We start from the raw sequence: 26,841 nt of genomic DNA, 5'->3' as shown, positions 1-26,841 counted from the left end.
TGTTGGTCCAGATGTTTGAGTTTCAAAAGGAAGAATGCTTCTAGGAGACACAGGGAGAATACCACGTGAAGACAGAGTAATGCATCTGCAAGCCAAAGAATGCCAAAATTTGTTGGCAAACTACCAAAAGCTAGAATGATGTAATAGGGAGTATTGCCCTACAGGCCTCAGAGGAGCATAGGCCTGTAGACACCTGATTTTAGACTTTTAGCCTCCAGAACTTGAGACAATAGATTTTGGCGTCCTTTTTTTAAGCCACCTAAGCTTGAGAAAAGTAATACAAATACTATTTTAATAAATCCTTTGCATTTAACAAGGCCCAGTATTTGTTTAGGGATTTACTATTTTCTAGGAACTATTAGCTAATGGACTGTGTCTCCTGTTTTTCAGAAGCAGTTAAGGAGAAACAAGAAGGATAATTGTCAAGATGTAGCACAATCTTTAAGTGAAAAAAATGTTTATGCTCTTCATAATAAAGCACCTTTTTATTTTCACTTTCGGAGAACAATAGGGTATTTTAGACATGGGAATAACATTGGCAAGTAGACTTGGAGAATATGAGCCAGTTTTTTAAGTGTAACAGAGGATGAATTAACATTCATTGATGTACTTTTAAACTTCACCAGAATCAAGGGTCTAAAAGACAAGGGAGGCCATTATGTTGCCCAAACTTCTAAAGTAATATTTGATTTCAGCCAAGGAAGTACAACACTACAGACAGATAGGGGAGGGGAAGCAGGGGGAATTTAAATTATATCATAAGGAAACATTTAAAGGAGTATAACATCCATCATTTTGTCAACAGTGATTGGGTAAGGCTGAGATTTTAGAAGTTCAACAGGACTTTGAAATCTAAAATGTGTTATTTTACTGCTCAAATACATTTTAATACATTGATACAATTCAACACTTTATCACTAGTTATAACCACCAGATAATCTGCAAAAAATATCTATGTCATAGCCAGAAATTCTTTAGATCTTGAAGAGAAAAACCAGAAAATTCCACTTTGTGTGCAAGAAAATCATGGAATTGCAGATGGGTTAAAGGGGAGATTTCAAAAGTGGTTCCAGGAGATAGTAACAAGATATATTTACTGATGAAAGTGGTAACTAAAAGTTGGCAACTAGTTTATAGTTAAAAGATCAGCTGCCAGAAGAACCCCAAATCATAATCTTATGTCAAGAGTTAGTACACAGTACAGAAAAAGAAATTATCTAGACAAAGGGATGTGATAGGAATGAGATCATTCTCATTAAATGGTTGGACTGACCTGAAAATATTAATAGTTGTACAAGGCTTTGATGATTCATAACCTCTACATGAAATAAAGTAGATTAATGAAAATGGATTTTATTATTGCCTTACCCAGGAATATTTCAACATCACCTCTCACCTGAAGTTTCAGGATGTCTGGTAGTTGGTATTTAAGTAGACATAGGCCCTGGAATGAGGAAATCACCACTGAAGATGTCACCTTCTGGTGTACAGGGCCATACTCTCTAGAGGAATAAGTATAATCTATCAACTATATATTGATATTTTGAAAAGAGCAACTTAGTTCAGGCCATCTTCTATAGCCCCCTCAGATTTTATGTTAAGTCTTTCGACTTAAGAAAAAGTGATAAGACTGCATGAAACATTTTATTATCAGGCCTGGAAGTGGGTGTATCTTGTCCATCAAGTTACTTTGGCTAGAATCCTGTCACAAGACCATATCCATATTGCAGTCTGGGCTGGGAAAGATAGTGACCCCATGTGGAAGAGGAAATGGAATTGATAAGCATCTAGGAATTAGGAAAAAACTGATACATATAAACATACACATAAGTTGAAAAAACATCTATTTCCCCTTATTCAAAGCAGCATTAGTGACAACAGCCAAGACATAGAAACAAACCTAAGTGTCCATTGAAAGATGAATGGATAAAGAAGTTGTGGTGTATATATACAATGGAATATTATTCAGCCATAAGAAAGAGGAAATCGTGCCATCTGCAACAACATAAATGGACCTAAATGCACTATATTAAGAGAGGTAAGTCAGACAAAGATAAATACCGTATTATCTCACTTATTTGTGGAATCTAAAAACAAAGAACACCAAATTCATAGAAGAGATCATAATGGTGGATACCAGAGACAGGGGTGAGGAGAGGGGAATTGGAAGAAGGTGGTCAAAAAGGTACAAACTTCTAGTTATCTTATATTTACCTTATATCTTATATTTATCTTTACCATATAAAGTAATAATATGGATGTAATATACAGCATAATGACTATAGTTAACACTGCTGTATGGTATGTAGGAAAGTTGTTAAGAGAGTAGAACCTAGGAGTTCTCATCACAAGGAGACATTGTTTTTTTTCTTTTTCTTTTTCTTGTATATATATGAGATGGTGGATGTTAACTGCTGTGGCAATAATTTTATAACATATGTAAATCAAACCATCATGCTGTACACCTTAAACTTATACAGTGATATATGTCAATTATTTCTTAATACAACTGAGGGGAAAACATGCACAAATATCCCCTATTTTCATTTTGTGGGCACTTGCAGCTATGTCTATACCCAACTATTAATTTTTAACCTTTCTGGATTAGATTGGATCTCGTTAATCTACAATTTATACTTGGGTTTTGCACTGTGGTTCAATCTAAGAGTTTTCTTTACTAGGTAAGTTTATTCCATATAAATTTATTGATCTGAGAGATATATTTGACTTAATTCTGTCAAATTATTTTATGTTTTCTTCTTTTACTTTTTAAATGTTTACTACAAGTTTTTGGTTTTTCTTTGGTTTACTTTTAAGCTTCTTTATTTTCTTTATAATAATTTAAGTGGTTTCCTTTCTAAAAGCAATATAATATATCCTCTAATTTTTATAGGTTTGAAATGTCTGTTAGCTTAAACTTGTGCAATAATTGGTTTAGTATCAAATTCTTAGGATGTTCTTACTTTTCCTGAGGAAATGTAAATACTGTTTCATAGCCTTCTAGCACTGATTGTTTCTGGGATGAATTTCTATATAATTTTCTCTTCATTTTTGGAAAAAGGTAAATTGTTGGGTTATTTCTTGACATTGACTTGTGTAAATTCCTTCTAAAATAAGATGTTGTGAAACTGCTAATTCATTTTCTAAAGTGTTATATAATTTTTCAATCCCACCAGCATTGTTTGAGTTTCTGTTGTTTCACATCCTTACCCATACTTGGTATGTCTAATCCTTTTCATCTTGGCCATATTAAGGGTATACAGTCATTTGTTCTTTTGACTTTCAGTTTGCATTTTTCTGATGACTATTGATAATGAACATTTTTTCAGTATTTATTTACCACTTACATATTATTTACATATTATTTTTATAAAATATAATTACAATATAAATGTATTATATATTATGTACATTATATAATTATATACATATATAATTTAATAGATATATGTACATAATTTTTTTCCCAATCTATGGGTTGCTTTTTCATTTTCTTAATGGGATATTTAAAAGAGAAGTTATCTTGAGAAAATAACAAAGTAGGAGGCATCACACCCTTCCTGATTTCAAGCTATATTATAAAAGTATGGTAATCAAAATAATATGATACTAGCATTAAAACATATTGACCAATGGAGCAGAGTCAAGAACCAGAAACAAACCCATGCTTATATAGTCACCAAAATTTGACAAGAGGGCCAAGAATAGTCAATGGACAAAAGACAGTCTATTCAATAAATGGTGCTAGAAAAATTGTAGATATTCCCATATAAAATAATTAAACTAAACACCTGTTTTATACCTCTCAGGAAAATGAACTCAAAATGGATTAAAGACTTAAGTATTAAGGTTGGAAGTCAAATAACTCCTAGAAGAAAACACAGAAACAAAGTTTGAAATGGTCTCTGCAATTTTTTGCATATGACACCTACCTAAAGCACAAGTAACAAAGTCAAGAATAAAGAAGTGAGTCTACATCATACTAACAAGCTCTACACAGAAAACAAAAACAAAAACAACAAAAAAATTGACTAAAGTGAAAATGGGGGAAAATACTTGCAAACTTCAAGATAGGAAAAAAATACTTGTAAACTATATATCTGATAAGGAGCTAATATCCAAAAATATAAAAAAAACAATTCATACAACTCAATAGCAGAGCCCCCAAATAATACAATTAAAAAAATGGGCAAAGGATCTGAATAGACTTTTTCCAAAGAAGATATACAAATGACCAACAAGTACATGAAAAGGTGTTCAACATCACTAATCATCAGGGAAATGCAAATTAAAACCACAATATCACCTCACATCTGTTAGAATGGCCATAATAAAAGAGATAAGAGATAACAAATGCTCATAAGGATGTGGAGAAAAGGAAACACTTGTGCATGGTTGGTAGGATGGTAAATTGGTACAGCTACTATGGAAAACAGTAAGGAGGTTCCTCCAAAACTTAAAATTAGAACTACCATATATCTGAAGGAAATGAAAACACTATGTGAAAAAGATAATCTGCACCCCTATGCTAATTAATGATAGCATTATTTACAATAGCTAAGACATGGAAACAACCTAAGTCTCCATACATGGATGAATAGATACAAAAGTTGTGATATATTGCAACTACATGGATGGAACTGGAGGGTATTATGCTAAGTGAAGTTAGAGAAAGACAAAAATCATATGACTTCACTCATATGAGGACTTTAAGAGACAAAACAGATGAACATAAGGGAAGGGAAACAAAAATAATATAAAAACAGGGAGGGGGACAAAACAGAAGAGACTCATAAATACGGAGAACAAACTGAGGGTTACTGGAGGGGTTGTGGGAGAGGGGATGGGCTAAACGGGTAAGGGGCACTAAGGAATCTACTCCTGAAATCATTGTTGCACTATATGCTAATTTGGATGTAAATTTAAAAAAAATAAAGAATAAAGTTTTTTTTAAAAAGTTGTGGTATATACATACACACATACATACATATAAACACACACACACACACACATATATACAATGGAATATTATTCAAAATAAAAAAGAACAAAATCTTGCCATTTGGGAAAACACAAATCTACCTTGAGGACATTATGTTAAGTGAAATAAAGACAAATACTGTATGATCTCACTTATATGTGGAATCTAAAGGAAACAAAAAACAAAAAAAAATAGGGTGCCTGAGTGATTCAGTCAGTTAAGTGTCTGACTTCGGCTCATGTCATGATCTTGTGGTTCATGAGTTCGAGCCTGCTCCAGATTCTGTGTCTCATCCTCTCTCTGCCCTTCCCCTGCTCGCCCACACACACACACACACCCTCTCTCTCTCTCTCTCTAAACATTAAAAAAAAATTAGGGGCGCCTGGGTGGCTCAGTTGGTTAAGCGTCCGACTTCAGCTCAGGTCATGATTTCATGGTCCGTGAGTTCGAGCCCCGCGTCAGGCTCTGGGCTGATGGCCCAGAGCCTGGAGCCTGCTTCCGATTCTGTGTCTCCCTCTCTCTCTGCCCCTCCCCCCGTTCATGCTGTCTCTCTCTGTCTCAAAAATAAATACATGTTAAAAAAAAATTAAAAAACCAAAACCAAAGCAAACAAACAAACAAAAAAACCCTCCAAACTCATAAAAAAAAAAAAAAAAAAAAAAGATCAGATGTGTGTTTACCAGAGGCAGTCGGTGGAGGAGGGTGGAATCTGATGAAGGTGATCAAAAGTTACAAACTTTCAATTATAAGATAAATAGTACTACAGATGCAATATACATGATGACTATAGTTAACACTGCTGTATGGTATGTTTGCAAGTTGTTAAGAGAATAAATTCTAAGAGTTCTCATCACACAGAATAAAACATTTTTTTTCATTTTTTTTGTATCTATATGAGGTGATAAACATTAAACTCATCGTGGTAATCTCTTCACAAATATGTAAGTCAAACCATGCTGTACACCTTAAATTTATACAATATTGTATGTCAATTATATCTCAATACTTGGAAAAAATAAAACAAAGATACTGTTTTAAAACCTAAAGTGATAACAATAACATTTATTAAATCCACTCCAAAAGGAAATAAGACTGTACCTGTGTCAGAACAAAAACAATATAATACAGATTTACACGTAGGGAATGGATAATAAAACAATCCTGAGTGGGAAGCATGGAAGAAAAGAAGAAAGGCAGTTATCACTATGGGATCTTTCAGCACCTCTAAAGCATCAAGCAATGAAAAACAATTCAGTAAGGATAAGCTGGATGAGCACTGTAAACCAACAACAGCTGATAATTAAGAAGAAACTGAAAAGGAGAAAAGGAGTAGGAAAGTCAGAATCATTAAATGATTTTTACAAAAGAATATGAGATTTTACGTTAGTCCTATGACATATAGCTGTTTTTCGCATCCTACCTTGGGATGAAGTGTGGCCTTACCTTGACAGATAAATTTAAAGACTGAAGAGATTTCCTGGCATTGAGCATCACTTCAGGATGTCAACAGAATCAGGATGATCTCCGCATCGATGCCTGAAATTTATGTATTCAAACAATTATATCTCAAATCCCACATGTTCACTCAATAATCTTAACTTTTTTTTTTTTTTTTTTAAATTTTAGAGAGCAAGCACGAGTAAGGGAGAGGGGCAGAGGAGAGAGAGAATCACAAACAGGTTTCATGCTCAGCACATGGCCTGACTCGAGGTTTGATCTCAGAACCATGGGATCATGACCAGAGCCGAAATCAAGAATCAGATGCTCAACTGACTGAGCCACCCAGGTGCCCCTCTCTCAATAACTTTATAATCAGTGCCCCAGTCACTTTATTTCCTTATTTTATTAAATAACTTATTAAACTATAAAACTGACAAAAAACATTTTAAAAATTAAAGAGTTTTTAATTTTAATAAGTAAATTTATCATTTTTTGCTTTTATGATGGAGCTTTTGGCATGTTATCTCAAAAATCTTTCTCTATCCCAGTTCTGTAATAATTTTGCCTTGGTTTTCTTCTAGAAGTGTCACAAAGTTTTTGCCTTTATGTTCAGATCTCTGATCCATTTCAAGTTAAATATCTGTATTTTTTTTGAAAGTTAAATCAATTTTACATTTCTAGAATAAATACTACTTGGTAATGATATATTATTTTTATGTTTTGCTGGATTAGATTTATAATATTTTGATAAAAATTTTTTCATCAATGTTCATGAGGGATATTGATCTGTAGTTTTGTTTTCTTGCAATGTCTCTGTCTGGTTTTAGGGTATTAGGACAATGTTGGCCTCCTAAAATGAGTCGGAAGTATTTCATTCCCACTGTTTCCTCAAATCTATATAACATTAATGTCATTTTTCTTTTAATATTTTCTTAAATTTACTAGTCCTTCCACGTGGGAGTGATGTTTTTTTGTTTTAGAGGTGGGGAGTTTTTAAATAATAAATTTCATTTTTTTTAATAGGAGAATTTTTCATATATTTATTTTTTCCCTGTGTCAATTTTGTTCAACTGATCTCTTAGACATTTTCAATTTTATCAATTTTAAGTAATCCATTTTCCCATGAAATATGTCCTTTTATTCTTTTAATGTATATAAGCTCTATAGAGTTTTCTCCTTTTACATTCCTATCTTTGGCAATTTTTGTCTTCATTTTTTTCTGATCAGCCTAGCAAGGGGTTTATCGATTTTATTGATCTTTGTTCAACTGATTTTTTTAACTTATTATTTTGATTCATTATTCTATTCCTTATTTCATTCCTTCTACTTATGTTGGGCTTAATTTTTTTTACCTTTCTAAATAGAAGCTTAGGGGCGCCTTGGTGGCTTGGTCGGTTAAGCGTCCGACTTCGGCTCAGGTCATGATCTCACGGTCCATGAGTTTGAGCCCCACGTCGGGCTCTGTGCTGACAGCTCAGAGCCTGGAGCCTGTTTCAGGTTCTGTGTCTCCCTCTCTCTCTGCTCCTCCCCTGTTCATGCTCTGTCTCTCTCTGTCTCAAAAATAAATAAACGTTAAAAAAATTTTTTAAAATAAAAAAAAAATAAAAAAAATAAATAGAAGCTTAGATCATTGATTTTTTTAATTATTTTTTAAAAATATCAATAATAAAAGATATTAATATCATTTAAAAAATATTTGCACTTAAAAGCTATAAATTTTCGCCTGGGTGGCGCAGTCGGTTAAGCGTCCGACTTCAGCCAGGTCACAATCTCGCGGTCCGTGAGTTCGAGCCCCGCGTCAGGCTCTGGGCTGATGGCTCGGAGCCTGGAGCCTGTTTCCGATTCTGTGTCTCCCTCTCTCTCTGCCCCTCCCCTGTTCATGCTCTGTCTCTCTCTGTCCCAAAAATAAATAAAAAACGTTGAAAAAAAGCTATAAATTTCTCTGTAGGCATCACTTTAGCTGCCCCTACAAATTTTAATGTGTTACTCTCACTTTAATTCAAAAATAATTTCATTTCATTTCATTTCAATATTTGTTTTCTAATCCACTATGTTATTTATTCATTGAATCTGGGTTATTTAAAACTGTATAGTTTAATTTTCAAATATTTAGGTATTTATTTACAGATAAATTTTATTTTTTTTTAAATTTTATTTCATTATGGTCAGAGAATAATGCTGTATGTTTTGGGTTATTTTACGTTTATTAGATTTTTTTTGTGGCTCAACATAAAATCTATTTGATGAATATTTCCCATGCACTCAAAAGGAGTATGTATTTTTTGTTAAATGTAGTTTTCTATATTTCAATTTAGGTCAAACATGATGATATTGTTGTTCATGTCTTCTATAAACTTAGTGATTTTCTGTAAATTTCCTTTATCGGTTACTGAATTGTGTTGAAATCTTCAACCACAATTACAGATTAATTTAATTTTCCTTTCAGTTCTCTTAGTTTTGGTTTCACGCATTTTGAAACTCAGTTATTAGGTGAATACAGGTTTAGGATTTTTATGCCCTCTCAATGAATTGATCCTTTAATTATTATAAGATGACATTCTTTACTTTGGTAATATCATTTCACTTTAAATTTATTTTGTCTGATATTAATATAACCACTTTAGCTTTTTTACAACTAAAGACCTACCATTGTCTTTATATTCAAAGTGATTATACGCACACCATCAAGTTTGCCTTGCTTTTTCATCTAGCCTGAAAATCTGTCTTTAATTGGATTATTAGAACAGTTGTGTAGAACCAAATTTCTATCTGGCATTATTTTTATTCAGTCTAAAATAACTTCCTTAATCATTTCTGATAGTGCTGGATTGATACATTTTCTTAGCTTTGTCTGAAAATGTCTTTACTTTGCCTTCATTTTTGAAGGATATTTTAACTAGATATAGAATCTGATTATAGATTTTTTTTCTTTCTGTCAGTACTTTCAAGATGTTTTTTCCATCACCCTCCAGCTTGTATTGTTTCTAATGAAAAGTCAATATTAATTATTATCTTATTAATTGCACTACAAGTAAAATGCTTTTTTTTGTCTTGGGTTCATTTAAAAAATTTTTTGTCATTAATTTTCAACAATTTAAGTCTGTTGGTATGATTTTCCTGGTGTTTACTCTGTTGGGAACTATCTAGACTTCAGGCTGTTGGGAATATATGATTTTCTTCAAATTTGAAAAATATTTGACTGCTGTATCATCAAAAAATTTTCCATTCCCCCTTCCTTCTGGGACACTATCTGTACTTATGTTAGATCACTCGATATTGTCCACACTCACAGAGTCAATGTGGTCATTTACTTTTGGCCCTTTTGTTCTTTGTTCTGCAAACAGTTTGTGGTTGTTTGCTACATCTTCAGTTCATTTATCTTTTTAAGTTTATTTATTTATTTTGAGAGAGAGAGAGAGAGAGCAGGGGAGGAGCAGAGAGAGAGAGAGAATCCTAAGCAGACTCCACACTGTCAGTGCAGAGCCCAATGCAGGGCTCAAACTCACGAACTGTGAGATCATGACCTGAGCTGAGATCAAGAGTCGGACACTTAACAAACTGAGCCACTAAGGTGTCCCAGTTCATTAATCTTTTATTTTAGTGTACAGTCAGCTATTAAGCTCACTGTTGTTTTTGGGTTTTGTTTTTCTTAATTTTGGATACATTTTTTACATTTAAATGTTTCATTTTAGTTCTTTTTTCATATCTTTCATTTGTCTCACTTTCATGTTTCCTCTCTTTCAAAATATTTATAATTAGTATTTTAAAGAATGTGTCTGCTAATTTCATCATCTATTATATTTATTTCTATTAATTAATTGCATTCCTAGTTATTAGTTGCTTTTTCCTGCATGTATAGTAATTTTTTATTGAATACTGAATATGAGTTTTATGTTGCAGAGTCTGGATTTTAGTCTTTCTTTAAAGAATGCTGAGTTTTTTGAACTATTGGGACCTCATGAAGATAAAAAGCTTCTGCACTGCAAAGGAAACAATCAACAAAACTAAAAGGCAACCAACGGAATGGGAAAAGATATTTGCAAATGACAATCAGACAAAGGGCTAGTATCCAAAATCTATAAAGAACTCACCAAACTCCACACCCGAAAAACAAATAATCCAGTGAAGAAATGGGCAGAAAACATGAATAGACACTTCTCTAAAGAAGACATTCAGATGGCCAACAGGCACATGAAAAGATTCTCAACGTTGCTCTTCATCAGGGAAATACAAATCAAAACCACACTCAGATATCACCTCACGCCAGTCAGAGTGGCCAAAATGAACAAATCAGGAGACTATAGATGCTGGAGAGGATGTGGAGAAACGGGAACCCTCTTGCACTGTTGGTGGGAATGCAAACTGGTGCAGCCATTCTGGAAAACAGTGTGGAGATTCCTCAAAAAATTAAAAATAGACCTACCCTATGACCCAGCAATAGCACTGCTAGGAATTTACCCAAGGGATACAGGAGTGTTGATGCATAGGGGCACTTGTACCCCAATGTTTATAGCAGCACTTTCAACAATAGCCAAATTATGGAAAGAGCCTAATGTCCATCAACTGATGAATGGATAAAGAAATTGTGGTTTATATACACAATGGAATATTATTTGGCAATGATAAAGAATGAAATATGGCCTTTTGTAGCAACATGGATGGAAGTGGAGAGTGTTATGCTAAGTGAAATAAGTCATACAAAGACAGACACCATATGTTTTCACTCTTATGTGGATCCTGAGAAACTTAACAGAAGACCATGGGGGAGGGGAAGGAAAAAAAAAGTTAGAGAGGGAGGGAACCAAACCATAAGAGACCCTTAAAAACTGAGAATAAACTGAGGGTTGGTGGGGCATGGGAGAGAGGGGAAAGTGGTGATGGGCATTGAGAAGGGCACCTACTGGGATGAGCACTGGGTGTTGTATGGAAATCAATTTGACAATAAATTTCACATTAAAAAAAAAGAATAAACATTAAAAAAATAAAATAAAAATAAAAAATGAAAAAAAATGCTGAGTTTTGCTGTGGCATTGTTATTTCATCCATTCAAGGTTTTTTAAAAAGCTTTGTTCAGGTGATGACAGAATATTCTTAATATGGCCAAATTTAGCCCTATTACTAAAACAGGACCATTTTGGGATCTCTACGGAATGCCTTGATTCCTCAACAATGTTTCTCCATTCTGGCTGCTCTAAATTCAAATATTTCCCAGGTGTGTTCATGCTCTCCTTTCCTGCTCTGCAGTCTGTAAACTGCCTCCAGTTAGAAAGTGGAATGATTGAGAGGCGCCTAGGTGGTTCAGTTGGTTGGGCAACCGACTTCGGCTCAGGTCATGATCCCACAGTTTGTGAGTTTGAGCCCTGCGTGGGGCTCTGTACTGACAGCTCAGAGCCTGGAGCCTGCTTCTGATTCTGTGTCTCCCTCTCTCTCTGCCCCTCCCCCACTCATGCTCTGTCTCTCTCTGTCTCAGAAATAAACATTAAAAAAAAATTTAAAAAAAAAGAAAGTGGAATGATTGAATAACTTATTTCATTTGTTTCCCTTCTCTCTAGGATCACACTCTTCTACTGCCTGTTTTTCAAAATCTGAACACAGTTCTTCCCCACATTTTGTCCAATTTTTTAGTTGTTTATGGTGGAAGCACTAGTGTAGTATTTTTTACTTGTTTTATTTATTGTCTTTTTATTATAAGATAAAATCACAGAAAAACACACAAAAGAAAATGTAGCTTAGTGAATTACTATAAGGGTAAATACCTGTTTTGTTTTAAATGTTTGTGTCCCCCTCCTTCAAAATTCTTAAATTGAAATCCTAATCCCCAAAGGTGATGGTATTAGTAGGTGGAGACTTTGGGTTAGTTCTCTTATAAGAGGTTCCAGAGAACTCCCTGGCCCTTTCTGCCTACTGATAATACAAGAAGTCTGTGACTAAGAAGAGGGCCCTACCCAAGCATGCCAGTGCTATGATCTTAGACTTCCAGGCTTCAGAACTGTGAGAAATAAATTTGTGTTGTTTATAAGCAACCCAGTCTGTGGTATTTTGTTATAGCTACCCGAATGGTCTAAGAGAATACCCTTATAACCACCATCCTGGTCAAGAAATAGAAATTGGTTAACCATCCCAGAAGCCTCTCTGTGTGCCCTTTTGCACAGATAGCCCCCTCCCACCCATATACACTATTGCAACTTTTATGACACTCATTTCCTTGTTGTTTTTACGGCTTTTAATGATCCAAGTGGACATCCCTAGACATTATAGTTTAGTCTTACTCATTTTTCTTAACTTGAATTGTCTTTTAAGACTCCTTTTACATACAGGTGTTCCTGGTATCCCTTCTTTTCCTTACTATTTATTTGTTGAAGAAATGAGATGTTTGTCCAGTCTGGTTTCTCATAATCTGGATTTTTTTTATTACATGCTTGTGATGTGATTCAACATGTTCTATTTTATTCTATTTCCTGCAAACTGTCTTCAGGATCTAGAAGTTTGATAAAATTACATTTTTATCCCCTTGGTAAGACTATAATCTTTCATCTGAAGGTACGCATAATTTGTTTTCTCTCAATTTTGATGCAGCAGCCATTTGTGCTCAATGTCTAAATTCCAATTCATTGGTATTTATAAAGTACCTATGATATGCTAATATTTTTATTGATTAGCTAGAATAAGTTAATAAGAAGACAATTCCTCATTTGATACTTACCAAGTGGTATAGTTCATTTAGGAAAGGAGAAATGAATGCTTCCTTCTCTTTTTATTGTTTTTTTTTTTTTAAGATAATGATTTCTGACTGTATTAGTTTTTTCCAGTTGCTGTAACAACCACAAACTTGGTGCCTTAAAACAACATCTATTTATTCTTTGATAGTTCTAAAGGCCATAAGCCTGAAATAAATCTTTTGCAGCTAAAATCAAGGTTTCAGCAGGACCACAATCACTACAAACGTTCTAGAGGAGAATACTTTCCAGAGACCAGTGCTGTATGCCCTTGCATTCCTTTCCTCCCTTTCTCCATCTTCTTCCTCTATTTCTACCACATGACATTCTTTTTTGTCTGTAGTCAAATCTCCCACTGCCTCCCTTATAATAGTACTTGTTATTATATTTAAAAGTCAGAGGGTTAGAGAGAGAGAGAGTCCCTATCTCAATATCTGTAACTTAATCACATCTATGAAGATCCTTTTTCCACATATAGTAAAATTTCTAACAACTGAGCATCTTTAGAGGCCTGTCACAGTGACCAATGAAGTCTTCAAAAACTACTGTTTAATATTGTTATGAAATCACAAATTTTAACGTATTTGATTAGTTTAAATCCATTGTGATCTTTATATAATCTATGGCCAATGAGGGCCTCAATTTGACTTCTGAATCCTTTTGATTATTTCTCTGATATGCAGCATTTCAAGATGTTCTAGTACATTTTTTTTTGCATAAACCTGCAGTCAGTCATTTCTTGAAGCAGTCATGGTTTCCTTAAAAAAGGCAGTGGGGGGCAGGGGGAAATGTCAAAATGATAATCTGGAAACCAGGGCCACTATTTGCTTCTGGTTGGTAATTTGTTTTTTCTAGGATTTTACAAATTCAGGGTTTTTATACAGCCTTTTCAGTTTTTTAACTCTTTTCTTCCATAGTGATAATCTGCTTCTCAAGGTCACACAAATAGATTTAGAATATATAATTAGTCATTTGCTTTGTCCCATTTATGCCTTGTCGCATTTAAATATTTTAAATGTGTTATTCTATTTTTTGGCATAAAGCATTGATGTTAAAAAAAATCCCGTGATAATATCACTTTGATGCCCTTATTAAACATGTGCTCTTTTCCCTAGATTCCCAGAGGATTTTTTTGTTTCTTTAAAGTCCAGTCATTTTATTAGAATATGTCTTGGTCTTGATTTTTTTGGGTTGATATTATCAGGTAATAGAGTGCTCTATTAACATATACTTTATAATAATACTTTCAGCAAGTTTTCAGTATTCTTTTTTTTAAGGAAGTTATTTCATATGTTGAATTTTCTTTTTGTATCTTCAGTATTTGTCATTTTCTCTCATATCCCTTTTATCTCTTCATCTTGTTTGATTTTTGTTTTAATTCTCTTCTTTTAATCTACTATTCCTAACAAGAGATTACTTGAGTTTGGGGTGTATATTTTCTCTAGTTTATTCATCAGATCTGGTATAGTTTTCAATTATTTTTTGAGCTGTATCAACTAATTTCTGAGTTTTCCTAGTTCTGATTGTTTTTTCATATCTTGTATCTTTTCCTAATTTTTTATCTCATTTTGAAGTGGTATGTTTCCATTTGCATATATGTTGAATATATCTTTCTAGCATGTTTTCTCTGCCTATAGGTTTATTCTATTATTGTCATGTTTTCTTATAGTTATTTGTCTGGTATTTTATTTCAATAGTTTTCTAATGTTCATTTCTATGTTGATTTAGTTTTCATAACTTCTTAGAAGATTTAGTTCAGATAGCTTCTCTGCTTAGATTCTTTTTATATTATTTTCATATATTAGTAAAACTACAATGGCTTGCTTGGGGCAGATTCTAGCTGCTTCCTTTTCCCTTTTATCTGGACCACCTTTTTCCTTCATTTCAGTTGTTCCTAATCTAAACAATTTTGTTTCATCCCAGCAGTTTCTGTTCAGTATGAAGCCTTGTACATGGAGGAAGCCCTAGTGGGTCAGTTATGAAAACCTATAGGAACTAGCCAACTTATTGGTTATTGGAAAATGTTAAACCTCTTCCAGTTTTAGCTACTATTCTCCAATTGAATTGCTATGATTTCCAGTGAATAACTTTTACTTTATATGGGGTTCTTCAGTTCCCAGGTCATTCAGATACTCCATTACCTCTCTCTGCTTTTCCCTGAATAGACACTGACAAGATACAATGGCTTCTCCCTACCTACTTGTATTCTGAAGCTGCCAGAGTAAAACTTTATTAGGGTGATGCTAATAGAAATAAGATACAAATGGTAACAAAAAGAACAGTTTCTTTCTTCTTTGTCTTGTGACAACCCTTTATTGCCCCCTATTGCCAGAACTTAACAGGGAGTAAACTGACCAATCAGAAATGCAATTTTCAGAGTTCTAATTCCAGCATTACAAAGCAAAATATAGAACAGTAAATTTGAAGCTGAGAGATAAAACAATAAATTTGAAGCTGAGAGATAATACCTTAAAAACTGGCTTCTGTTATATGCTCTTTGTAAACCGTGCCTTTTGTCATTGTATAGTCTTTATTTAGAACTTTTAATCTTAATACATTTTATCTGATTTTGTATATGCAATTGCTTTTCTTTTATGCCATTGTTTTATTTTCAACATTTCTTCACTGCTCTGTTTAAACACTTTTTTTAAAAGAATATATTGATAGGTTTCAGTTTTGTTTTGTTTTTTTTCAACCCAATCTGAGAGGCTGTTTTATACACTGGGAAAGTTAATCATTCATGTTTTCTTCCCTTCATCCTACTTTGTTTGCATTTTTAAAAATATTTCCTTATTTTCCTTTAACTATTTCTCTTAGTTTTCCTGTTTGATCATTACTAGTCTCTTTTCCTTGTTTTAATTATGAAATTCTATTGCACTTTTTCATGCAACTGGTGATTATATTTTCATACATTCAAAATTAAATCCATATGAAAGTAAGGGTTAAATGGAAATGAGATACCAACTATTCGTTTGCTAGGTGCTCTGTTCCTTCACTGGATGAGCCCTTTGGAACACTTTTATTTCCCCTCTCCCTGGCCCCAAACGCCTACGATTTGTTGATATATTTTAATTGCCTTTAGAGTCTATTATCAGGTGCCTTTGCAGTATGCCACTTTTATTTCAAGAAGCAACAGTTAGTATTTATATTACACACACTCATTCACTCTCCATCTGTTTAGATATCTCTTTAAGGTAACAATTGTGTCAGAGCTCCTCATTCTTTCATTTACTCTATTTTCCCATGTCTGTAGATCTGTATTTTCTTTGTTGATTATAGTCCTTTCCTTTACTACTTCCTCAGTTGTGCTGCTGAGTAATATATTCTATCAATCTTCACATGTTTATAAACAACTTTCTTTGAAATTGACAATTAAATGATACCTTGATTGTATTAGAATCAATGGATCATATAGTCCTTTCCCTAGATATAAATTATACTAAATTCACTGGCTTCTAATATTGTAAATAAAGTGTTGGTTCATCTGATTCTTTTCTTTCATAATTATTCTTCCTCCATTAGCTAATTAAACTATTTTTTCTTTATCCTTGGGACTCAGAAATTTAACTAGATTATTTCTAACATGTCTGTAGCAAGATAGCATTAGGTCAGTGTGTGGGAAAAAATGAAATCTCAACAAAATGACAGCTCCTTGAGATATTAATGATAGATTCCATGACCATTTCTAATTGTATGATATTAGCATCTCCTTTGGGTAACCATTTTGTTTGCTAATTTGTGACTACTGGTATTTCCTTTTTCATTAACTGTTACTGAGGTCCTATCTTTTCTATTGACTATAATGCAAATCTTGGAATTGGGGTTTGATTGCACCATTGTGTACAAATATACTATGATAATTTTGTTGTATTAAGAAATCAGTTTTTGGGGTGCCTGGGTGGCTCAGACAGTTAAATGTCGGACTTCAGCTCAGGTTATGATCTCACGGCTTGTGAGTTCGTGCCCCTTGTTGGACTCTGCTGACAGCTCAGAGCTTGCAGCCTGCTTCGGATTCTGTCTCCCTCTCTGCTCCTCCTCTGCTCACACTCTTTCTCTAAAATAAATAAACATTAAAAAAATCTTTAAAAAAAAAGAAAAAGAAATCGGTTATGATTGCTCTGCAATAGCTGATAGGAACTCTTCCTTTTCTGCAATGTCATTTTTAGTAAATAACTAAGTCTTTTTTAAGTGTTGAGCCTATGGTCTTCTTTTCCAAAGTAGTGTTTTTCTTCATCAATCCTGCCAGTGTGAGCTCTTTTATTCTGTGGACAAAGAGCTTTCTCAAGTTCAAGACATTTTTTTACTATAAAATACTTAATTATTGATGCTACTCCATTGTTATTCTTCCACCTTTTGGAACTCCTGTATTATTCACTATTGGGTCTTCTGTATGTGTCCTTCAGTTCTCTGATCTTTTCTTTCATACTTCCTGTCTGTTTATAATTTTGTTCTGTGCTTTCAGATATTCTTCCACTTGATCTTTCATGTTACTGATGTGTGATTCATGTGCTAGTTTTCAAGTATGAAAATCATGATTCAAATCCTTGGGTTGGGATAGCATGAGATGTGGATACTACTTACTGTTCTCTAAAATTTCCAGGCTAAAAACTCTGGTCTCAAATAAGCATATAACATCAGTGGAAATGAATCTGGTCTGAAATAAGCATGTAAAATCAAATAATAAATTCTGTTAGTTTGCTAGGGCTGCCATAACAAAATACCACAGACTGGGTGGCTTAAACAGCAGTAGTTTATTTTCTTAAAGTTCTAGAGGCTGAAAATCTAAGATTAATGTGCCAGCAGTGTTGATTTCCTCTGAAGACTCTTTCCTTGGCTTGTAGATGGCTGTACATTTGCTGCCTGTTCACATGGTCTTTTCCCTATGACACCTCTGGTATCTGTTTATGTATCCAAATTTCCTCTTTTTATGAAGACATCAGTCAGATTGGATTAGGACCCATCCTAATGGCCTCATCTAACTTAATCAAGTTCTCTAAAGAACTTGCCTCCAAATATGGTTACATTCTGAGGTGCTGGGGGTTAGGATTTCAACATATGAATGTGTGTGTGTGGGGGGGGGGGATTACAAATCAATCATAACAACTGTCATTGTAAGAAGAGATTATTTGTTGACAATACACATTAAATAATTCTCATACCAACTGATGTGTAACCATTCAGCTCAATTCTTTTTTTTTTTTTTTTTTTTTTTTTAATTTTTTTTTCAACGTTTTTTATTTATTTTTGGGACAGAGAGAGACAGAGCATGAACGGGGGAGGGGCAGAGAGAGAGAGGGAGACACAGAATCGGAAACAGGCTCCAGGCTCCGAGCCATCAGCCCAGAGCCTGACGCGGGGCTCGAACTCAGCCCAGAGCCTGACGCGGGGCTCGAACTCACGGACCGCGAGATCGTGACCTGGCTGAAGTCGGACGCTCAACCGACTGCGCCACCCAGACGCCCCATCAGCTCAATTCTTAACATCAAGCTCTACCAGTTTAAGAATTTAGTCCCTCAAGATTGCACCCACTTCAGAAGCTATGCAAATAGGGTGCCAAGGATACTTACAGTTCTGCTCAGCAAACTAACATTCTTGAGTTCCTGTGACTGCCTCCCTAGGTTTGATAACTCACTAGAACAAATCACAGAACTCAGGAAAGCATTTTACTTGTGATTACCAGTTTAATATTAAAGACATAACTCAGGAACAGTCAAATGGAAGAAGTGCACTACCTACCTTGCACCTTAATGAGTTCAACTTGGAAATTCTCTGAATCCCATCAATTAGGGGTTTTTATAAAGATATTATTACATAGGCATGAAGTGATTAAATTGTTTCTCATTGGTGATTAACTCAATCTCCAGCCCCTCTCCCCTCCCTGGAAGTTTGGGGTGAGACTGAAAGTTCCAAGCTTTTAATCATGGATTGGTCTTCCTGGTGACCAGCCCCCATCCTGAAGCTACTAGAGGCCTGCCTTATCACTGAGGAAATTCCAAAGGTTTTAGGAGCTTTGTGTCAGGAACCAGGGACAAAGAAAAATATTTTATTATAGCGTATTTGTGCAAAAAGGTGACACACTGCTTTTAAACCCTTGATGAATACAGACCATAAAAAAGTCATTTAAAAGCTGTAGGTCTACCTTTTAAGAGATCAAATTTACCTTTAAAGCAGACTTTCTCTTCAAGAATGGCCTGTAAAGTGAATGCAAATCAATTTACTCTTACTCCTGGGAAAACTTCAGGTATCTTCAATTAAGTATCTTAGAGAAGCTAAGCATTTTGTTTTGTAAACTGAATGTATCTAGGTGTTTGGTTTCTGCAGCATTTTTGGCTTCCTTGAAAGAAGTGTTTTTTTCTCTTTGGATTTGGATTGCCATGTGTATTATTGTTGCTGTTTTTCCTTGAATTTGTTGGAAACTTTCTTTTGCACCTTCCAGTCACTACATGGCTTTTGTATTTATTGCCTAAGAATAACTGCTAATGTGATGCCTAATTATTGATTTTGTACTTTATATAAATGGACTAATACAGAATGTACCATCTTGTCTGGTTTTTCCTCATTTTGTGAAATTTATCCATGTTGTTTAACACAGTTGTAAATTGTTTTATCATATATATTGCTATATCATATTCCATGGTGTGAATATACCACAATTTATTCTTTGTTAATGGACATTGGAATATTCTTCAGTTTTCTGCTATTACAGTATGGCAATAAATATGTCTGTTGGTGAATGAATCCATGAGTTTTCTCTTGGGTATAATCTTAGAAACAAAACTGCTAGGTCACAGGGTATGCATACGTTCACCTTTAGTAGACACAGCCAAATAGTTCTCCAAAGTACCAATTGACATTCCAACCAGTATTGTATAAGAGGTAGGATTTCTCCACATTTTTGTCAAGTCTAGTATTAAAGGTGAGATTTATTGTTTTTAAATGCCTTCTTAAGTCTTCTGCTTGTTGTCTCCCTCCCCCACCAACCATCATTGGGTTTTTTTCTCATTGATTTCTAGGAGTTCTTCACATAATCTGGATACCAGTCTTTGTCAAATATGTGTATTGAAAATACTTTCTCCTACTCTGGGTTACTTAATCATTCTCTTAATGAATACAAGTTCTTAATACAGACCGATTTATCATTTTACCTTTATGTTTAGAGCTTTTGGTATTTATTAAGAACTCTTTACTGATGTGTAACAAGATTAATCTTGTCCAAAGAAAGGTATGGCCCTCATCCCAGTAACTTAGTTACTGGGAGGTAACTGTAAGCCCTTGGAATGTCCTGCCTCAAAGGAGTGTCTTTGTTTACCTGGGGGCTTTAAACCATGCCAAGTAGTCTATTCTAACAATGTGATTTATGGTGAGGGCCTTGTCCCATGTGGTATCACACTGACCTCTGGAGGAGCAGAAGACTAAGATCAGCAATATGGGAAGAGAGCCATGTCTATGTAACTTACCCCCAAAAAAACACCGGGCACCAAGGTTTGGTTGAGCTTCCCTGGTTGACAACACTCTGTCTGCATCACCACGTATCACTGTTGGGAGAAGTAAGCACTGTTCACACAATGCCACTGGGAGAGAACAACTAGAAACTCTCTATACCAGGTCTCTCCTGTACCCTGCCCTATGTACCTTTTCCTGTTGCTGATTTTAATCTGCATTTACCATGGTATAAACTGCAACCATGAGTATACCAGCTTTGCTGAGCTCTGTTATTCCCTGGGGGTGATCTTAGGGATTTCCTGAATCACAACCTATTATAAGTCAGACAGAAGTTCTCCTGTTACCTTTGAAAAGCTTTAGTATTTTATCATTCACATTTAGTTTGTAATTCCTAAAGGAATTACAATTGATTCTGGTATTTGGCATGTGAAGACAGATCAAGATGTACATGGTTTTTCATAATATTCACTTGATCTTGTATCATTTATTATAAAGACCACCTTGGGAACTACACTGTTTAATCACTTTTGTTGTAAGTCAGCTGACCACCTGTGTGTTTTTACTGTTTGTATTTACTAAGTACTCCAGTGTTTTGTTCTTTAAGAATAACTCGGTCATTCCTCATTCTTTGTAGATATGTCTGAGTTTTCAGCTTGTCAATTTAATTAAAAAAAAAAAAAACACACAACTTGGGATTTTGATGGGGGTTATGCTGAATTATAAATTAACATCTTTATAAGACTGTTAAAAACTGAGAACAAACTGAGGGTTGATGGGAGGTGGGAGGGAGGGCAGGGTGGGAGGGAGGGCAGGGTGGGTGATGGGTATTGAGGAGGGCACCTTTTGGGATGAGCACTGGGTGTTGTATGGAAACCAATTTGACAGTAAATTTCATATATTAAAAAATAAAAAAATAAAAAAATAAATAAAAAAAAAAAAAAAAAAAAGATTTACCTGTCAGAAGTCTGTGTGAGGAATGGGTGTCTCCCAAACCTGTAGCTGAATAAAAGCAACTGTAGTCAAAGCTGAAAAAAAATAAAAAAATAAAAATAAAAAAAAAAATTAACATCTTTATAATATTAAATCTACTAATCTTTCAACATGGTATATCACTCTCTCCATTTATTTAGAACTTTGTCTTTCAATGATTTGTAATTTCCAGTGTAGAGTTGGTGTCCATCTTTCTTTCTTTAGCATTATTCCTATCTTTAGATTTATTCCTAAAAAACATAATATTTTAAATGATGCTGCTGTAACTTATATATTTGGTATGTATAAAAAACCCAAAGAATCTACAAACTATAAGAATTAATGAGAAATATAGGGGCTTCTGGGTGACTTAATCAGTTGAGCGTGTCAGACTCTTGGTTTCAGCTCAGGTCATGATCCCAGTGTCACACTAGGCACTGAATGTGGAGCCTGCTTAGGATTCTCTCTCTCTCTCTCTCTCTCTCTCTCTCTCTCTGTGCCCCTCTCACATGTGTGCTCTCTCCCTCTCTCTCTCTTTCTCTCTCTCCCCCCCCAAAAAAGAAAGAAATGTAGACTTGTTGTTGTTATGAAGATAATAAAAATACTTTAGTTCTACATATAAGCAACAAATAGAAAACAAAATATAAAAAAGATAGGCTAATGTTTTATTAGAGAAAAATATTTCTCTTTATGGCTTTTACAAACTTAAGAGGAATTTGAGAATAATTTTTATTTTATTTTTAAATTTTTTAATGTTTATTCATTCTTTGAGAGAGATAGAGAGCATGAGCAGGGGAGAGGCAGAGACAGGGAGACACAGAATCCAAAGCAGGCTCCAGGCTCTGAGCTGGCAGCACAGAGCCCGATGAGGGGCTCAAACTCACGAACTGTGAAATCATGACTGAGTCAAAGTGGGACGCTTAACCGACTGAGCCACCCAGGTGCCCCAAGAGAGTAATTTTTAAAATAGAGCTTTTAAAATACTATCCCTGAAATTTCCTTTGCAATTATTTCCAGTTTTAAGAGAAAAAACAATGTAAGAAATGTAAGTCATTGGTAGTCATCTTGGTAGAAACATATATTCCAATAAATGAATAAACATTCATATTATAATTTAATGATTTTTATAGGAAAGTTTTTTACTATTTACTATTGGTTATCTCTTTGGTATTTGAGACAAACACTGAACTTTTTCTTTTTTAATGCAGATTACATTACTTTGCTTCAATGTCTTTCATTACATACAGTTCAAAAATTGAGTACTAGTATCCTAAAGACTTACAAATCAAAACTTAATAACAAAAACTAAAATCTGCTCTTATTTAGAGTTTAAAGCTTGCTTTTAGACAAATCCTAGGACTTCGATTACTGTATTTACTACTAAGTCGGCAAACTTATAACTGCAATTAGATTCTATTTTATTTTAGAATGATATATTATCTATAAAGACAAATTAATTATGACATTCCAGTTTAATCTACTAAGTTGCTATTTTTAATTTGTCAACAAGTTCTAATAATGGTCTTGTTACCTTGTGATTAGATTAACACACCATATATTTATATATAATTATTTAAGTTCTAAGTATCAGGCTAATCTTCAAGGAAGCTTAATTATAATAAATAAATATGTACTATTTTGTGATTAATTCCTGGCTTCTCAAAAAAAAATAACTAGAACTCTATTTCCTAAGGGGGAAAAAAAGAGGAAAAAGTCCTGCATATCAATCCACTTTCTTTAGTAAGTACAAGGTAGCACAAGGACAGAAAGTAGAAGATGGTCTATCAAATCAGACAGATCAGTGAATCAGTTACATTTCAAAGAAGGTAAATCTGTTGTGGACTAATAGTTCAATGGGCCACACTCTGGAATTAGATTACATTGGATGATATGACATCTCTACAGTTAGTTCCTGTGATAATATGATTTATGACAACCTTGGAATTTCCTGAGCATAAGAGCAATGGAAACATTGATTGTTATATTTTTTCTGTCTTCAGTTCCTGAAAGAACTTCAGAGCCATAAAGGTAAAATGAGTGTCTTGTTATTCATAACATGCCTCTTTCCACCACAACTGGGTTTACATTAATGGGTTACTTTTGAAAAGCACTGAAGGATGGGGGCTGGTTGCCAGGTGAACTAACCAGGAATAGAGGGTTAGAACTTTTAGTCTCACCCCTTGATAAGAACAGAGAAGAGGGAAGGGAGGAGCTAGAGGCTGATCAGTCACTAGCGGATGGTGATTTAATCAATCATACCTATGTAATAAAGCCTCTATAAAACCCCAAATAGATGTTTTGAGAACTTCCAAGTTGGTGAACACATGGTCAGGGAAAGTGGCACACTTGGGAGGGGCATGGAAGCTCCTAGTCCTTTTCCCATACCTTGCTGTATGCATCTCTTCCATCTGACTGTTCCTGAGTTACATCTTTTTAAAAAAATTTTTTTTCTAATGTTTATTTATTTTAGAGAGAGACAAAGCACAAGTGGGGGAGGAGCAGGGAGAGAGGGAGACACAATACAAAGCAGGCTTCAGGCTCTGAGCTATCAGCACAGAGCCCTACGCAAGTCTTGAACCCATGAACTGTGAGATTATGACCTGAGCCAAAGTTGAACGCTTAACCAACTGAGCTACCCAGGTGCCTCGAGTTACATCTTTTTGTAATTCATCAGTAATCTAATGAATAAAATGTTACTCTGAGTTTTGTGAGCCACTCTAGCAAATTAATCAAAACCAAGGAGAGGGTATGTGAGAGAAGATAGGTGATAACCTGGACTTGCTACTGGCATCTGAAGCGGAAGCACAGACAGTCTTGTAGGACTGAACTCTTAACCTGTGACGCAAAGAAGGGGTCATGGGAATCTCTGATTTATAGCTGGTCATTCAGAAGCACAGGTAACTACCTGGTCTACCAGGTAGACAGTGTCAAAATTGAGTTAAATTGTAGGACACCCACTTGGTGTTGGGAGAATTGCTTGTTGATATGGGGAACCCCCCCCAACACACACACACACACACACACACACACACACACACACACACACACATCCCATATGTTAGAATTGGTGGCCACAATCTTTAGTGTTCCAAATGGGAATTCTTAATTAATTACCTACAGGGTTTATAAGCCCTTTTGTAAGGAAAAACAAAAAAACATATCTCAACTATATAATTTTGAATACTAAATACATATTATGTTTGATACCCAAGTACAAAACATAAATAGCCTTCTTCAGCTGTGGATCATCTTTACAACTGGCACAGCCATTAGGCTAAAGACTATGGCATGGCAGGTCTTTTACCATACATGTGATTTCCATTAAGGGATCCAGTAAAGTTACCTTGCTTAGAAGTCCAAGCTTTAGCTACTCAGAGGATGCTTTTGCTCTGTAAAGGGCAGCTGAGGCTCCTCTTCAAGCTTTCTGGCAGGCTTGCTTAGCCACAGCAGTGGGCTGTAGCTGCCTTCATTCACCAGCGGTGGCCAGTAGATTCATTCACCATCTACAAGCCAGTAGATGCAGAGAGGTAAGAGACATAGGATATAAGGCTTAAGAAAACAGGCTGTTAAAGGAGAAAGAAGCAAAATTATTTCAGTGCACACAACTTACTCTCCCAAAAGGAGTTCAATGCAAATATAATGTTGGTAACTTCAGGAATTTCTAACTTGTTTATGCTCCTTCAATATTGCTTAGACCTCACTATTTATCACAGACATATAATAAAGCTGGTATATATCTCTGTCTCATCCACTGGACTTGGAGAACCCATACCCTCAGATTCTTGAACTTGGGGTGGAACTGAATAAAGGGAACTTTCCATATGTATGCCAATCCATAAAATAGGTAATAATAATGTTAACTTACAAAGGCGTACACATTTTGGGTTAACTTTTCAAAAGATCTTAATAACTGGGTATGAAAGTAACCTCTCATTGAAATGGTGTTAATTTTTCTGTATTTTCACATATTATTTCCTTTGCTGAAACAATGTGGGAAAAAAACAGAAGTATTCAAAATTTACTACAAGAAAAACATGCCTCTCTGGATCAGCCTAGCCAATAACAATGAATATTAATTTGAATTAATATAAATCATGAATTAAAGGTTCCAGTTGCATTTGAGCTAAATTGCATTGTTTTGCACAAGTCAGAAAACTACATAATTCAATTATAACAAGCAAAGTCCTCTGGTGTTTATGAGTTTTATACATCCAATGGAGTCAACTGTTTGATGATAGTGAACCTGTCCTAAAAATTACCAACATCTAGTTTTTTATTTCAAATACAATAAAATGTGTTTAAAATACCATTAAAACACTGTACACAACCTGTCCTTAAAGTAATCAAATATATACCAATTAGATTATTAACATTACTTGGTAAAGAGTTACAACTAACGCCGTCAAGTGTTTGAACTGTAGGCAATGGAGTTAGAAACCAAGGAAAAGATCCTGTCATTTGTGGGAAAATGACTGTGTAAGTCTTTTAACTACACTGAGAGTAATATATTATTTACATTTTTATAGGTAACTATAAGATAACTGTAAGATTCAACAGCTAACTTAAACTTAGAAACACAAATGTGGCACTAAAGAAAATGGACAGAGGGAATTGTATTTGTATCTGCCTCATTCTTTTCTTCTCAGTATCCCCATCTCAGCAAATAATAAATCTAGTGGGTTAGGATAAAAACCACACAGTGAGAGCTGTTGCTTCCCCTTCTTTCACATCTAAACCTTGAGTAAATTATGTTAGGTCTGTATTCAGAATATATCCAGAGTGTTCCCACCAGTGTCCTTGCTATCACCCATCCACCTATCCAGTAACTACTAGTAAACAACTTCTTAAAAAAATAATGTTTGAGGTACTTCAGTACACAGAGAATGGCCCTTTTGGCCTTTACAAAAGAAATAAACTTCTTACCTATCCTGAATCTCACTACAGTGCGTTGTTCCAGGACATAACTGCCAGGGCACCTAAAAGTCAATATTGAGAAAATTAATGGCTAGGTAAGATTCTAGCAATAAATAAATAATATTCGCCCATGAAAACTTAAACTAAATGATAAAAATCCCAATCGATTTCCCAATCCCAATCCCATTTCGATAAAGTATTACTTTCTATAATTATTCAAAATTATGATATTTATATGTTGGTCATCTGTATATTAGTAATAGTCACAATGATTAAAAAAATTTTCCTGGATTGACTTAATTTTAGAACATTAGGACCACAAGATATGGAATAAATATTAATATACACATTTTTTTTTGCTGCAGCAAAGAATGATAA

General features: G+C 34.5%; 1 protein-coding gene across 5 annotated transcripts in view; it reads right to left on the bottom strand.

Annotated features, from left to right (window-relative positions):
- SLC9A9 (solute carrier family 9 member A9) overlaps positions 1-26,528 on the bottom strand; it is a 763,188-nt gene extending 736,660 nt beyond the window's left edge. For 2 of the 5 annotated variants that reach the window (XM_042998715.1, XM_042998713.1), the window contains exons 1-5: positions 26,473-26,528; positions 24,893-25,112; positions 21,535-21,605; positions 20,595-20,672; positions 6,425-6,517 (exon numbers count right to left, since the gene is read on the bottom strand). The gene's annotated coding sequence lies outside the window, so the exon portion shown is untranslated. Of the gene's footprint in view, positions 1-6,424; positions 6,518-19,297; positions 19,329-20,594; positions 20,673-21,534; positions 21,606-24,892; positions 25,113-26,472 lie in introns of all 5 variants that reach the window. The other 3 variants (XM_042998717.1, XM_042998716.1, XM_042998718.1) reach the window with 3 other exon arrangements.
- Positions 26,529-26,841: the final 313 nt, after the last annotated feature.

This window comes from Panthera tigris, chromosome C2 (assembly GCF_018350195.1).
Source record: "Panthera tigris isolate Pti1 chromosome C2, P.tigris_Pti1_mat1.1, whole genome shotgun sequence".
Classification (NCBI taxonomy): Eukaryota; Metazoa; Chordata; class Mammalia; order Carnivora; family Felidae; genus Panthera; species Panthera tigris.
This window is presented reverse-complemented; position numbering and strand designations above follow the sequence as displayed.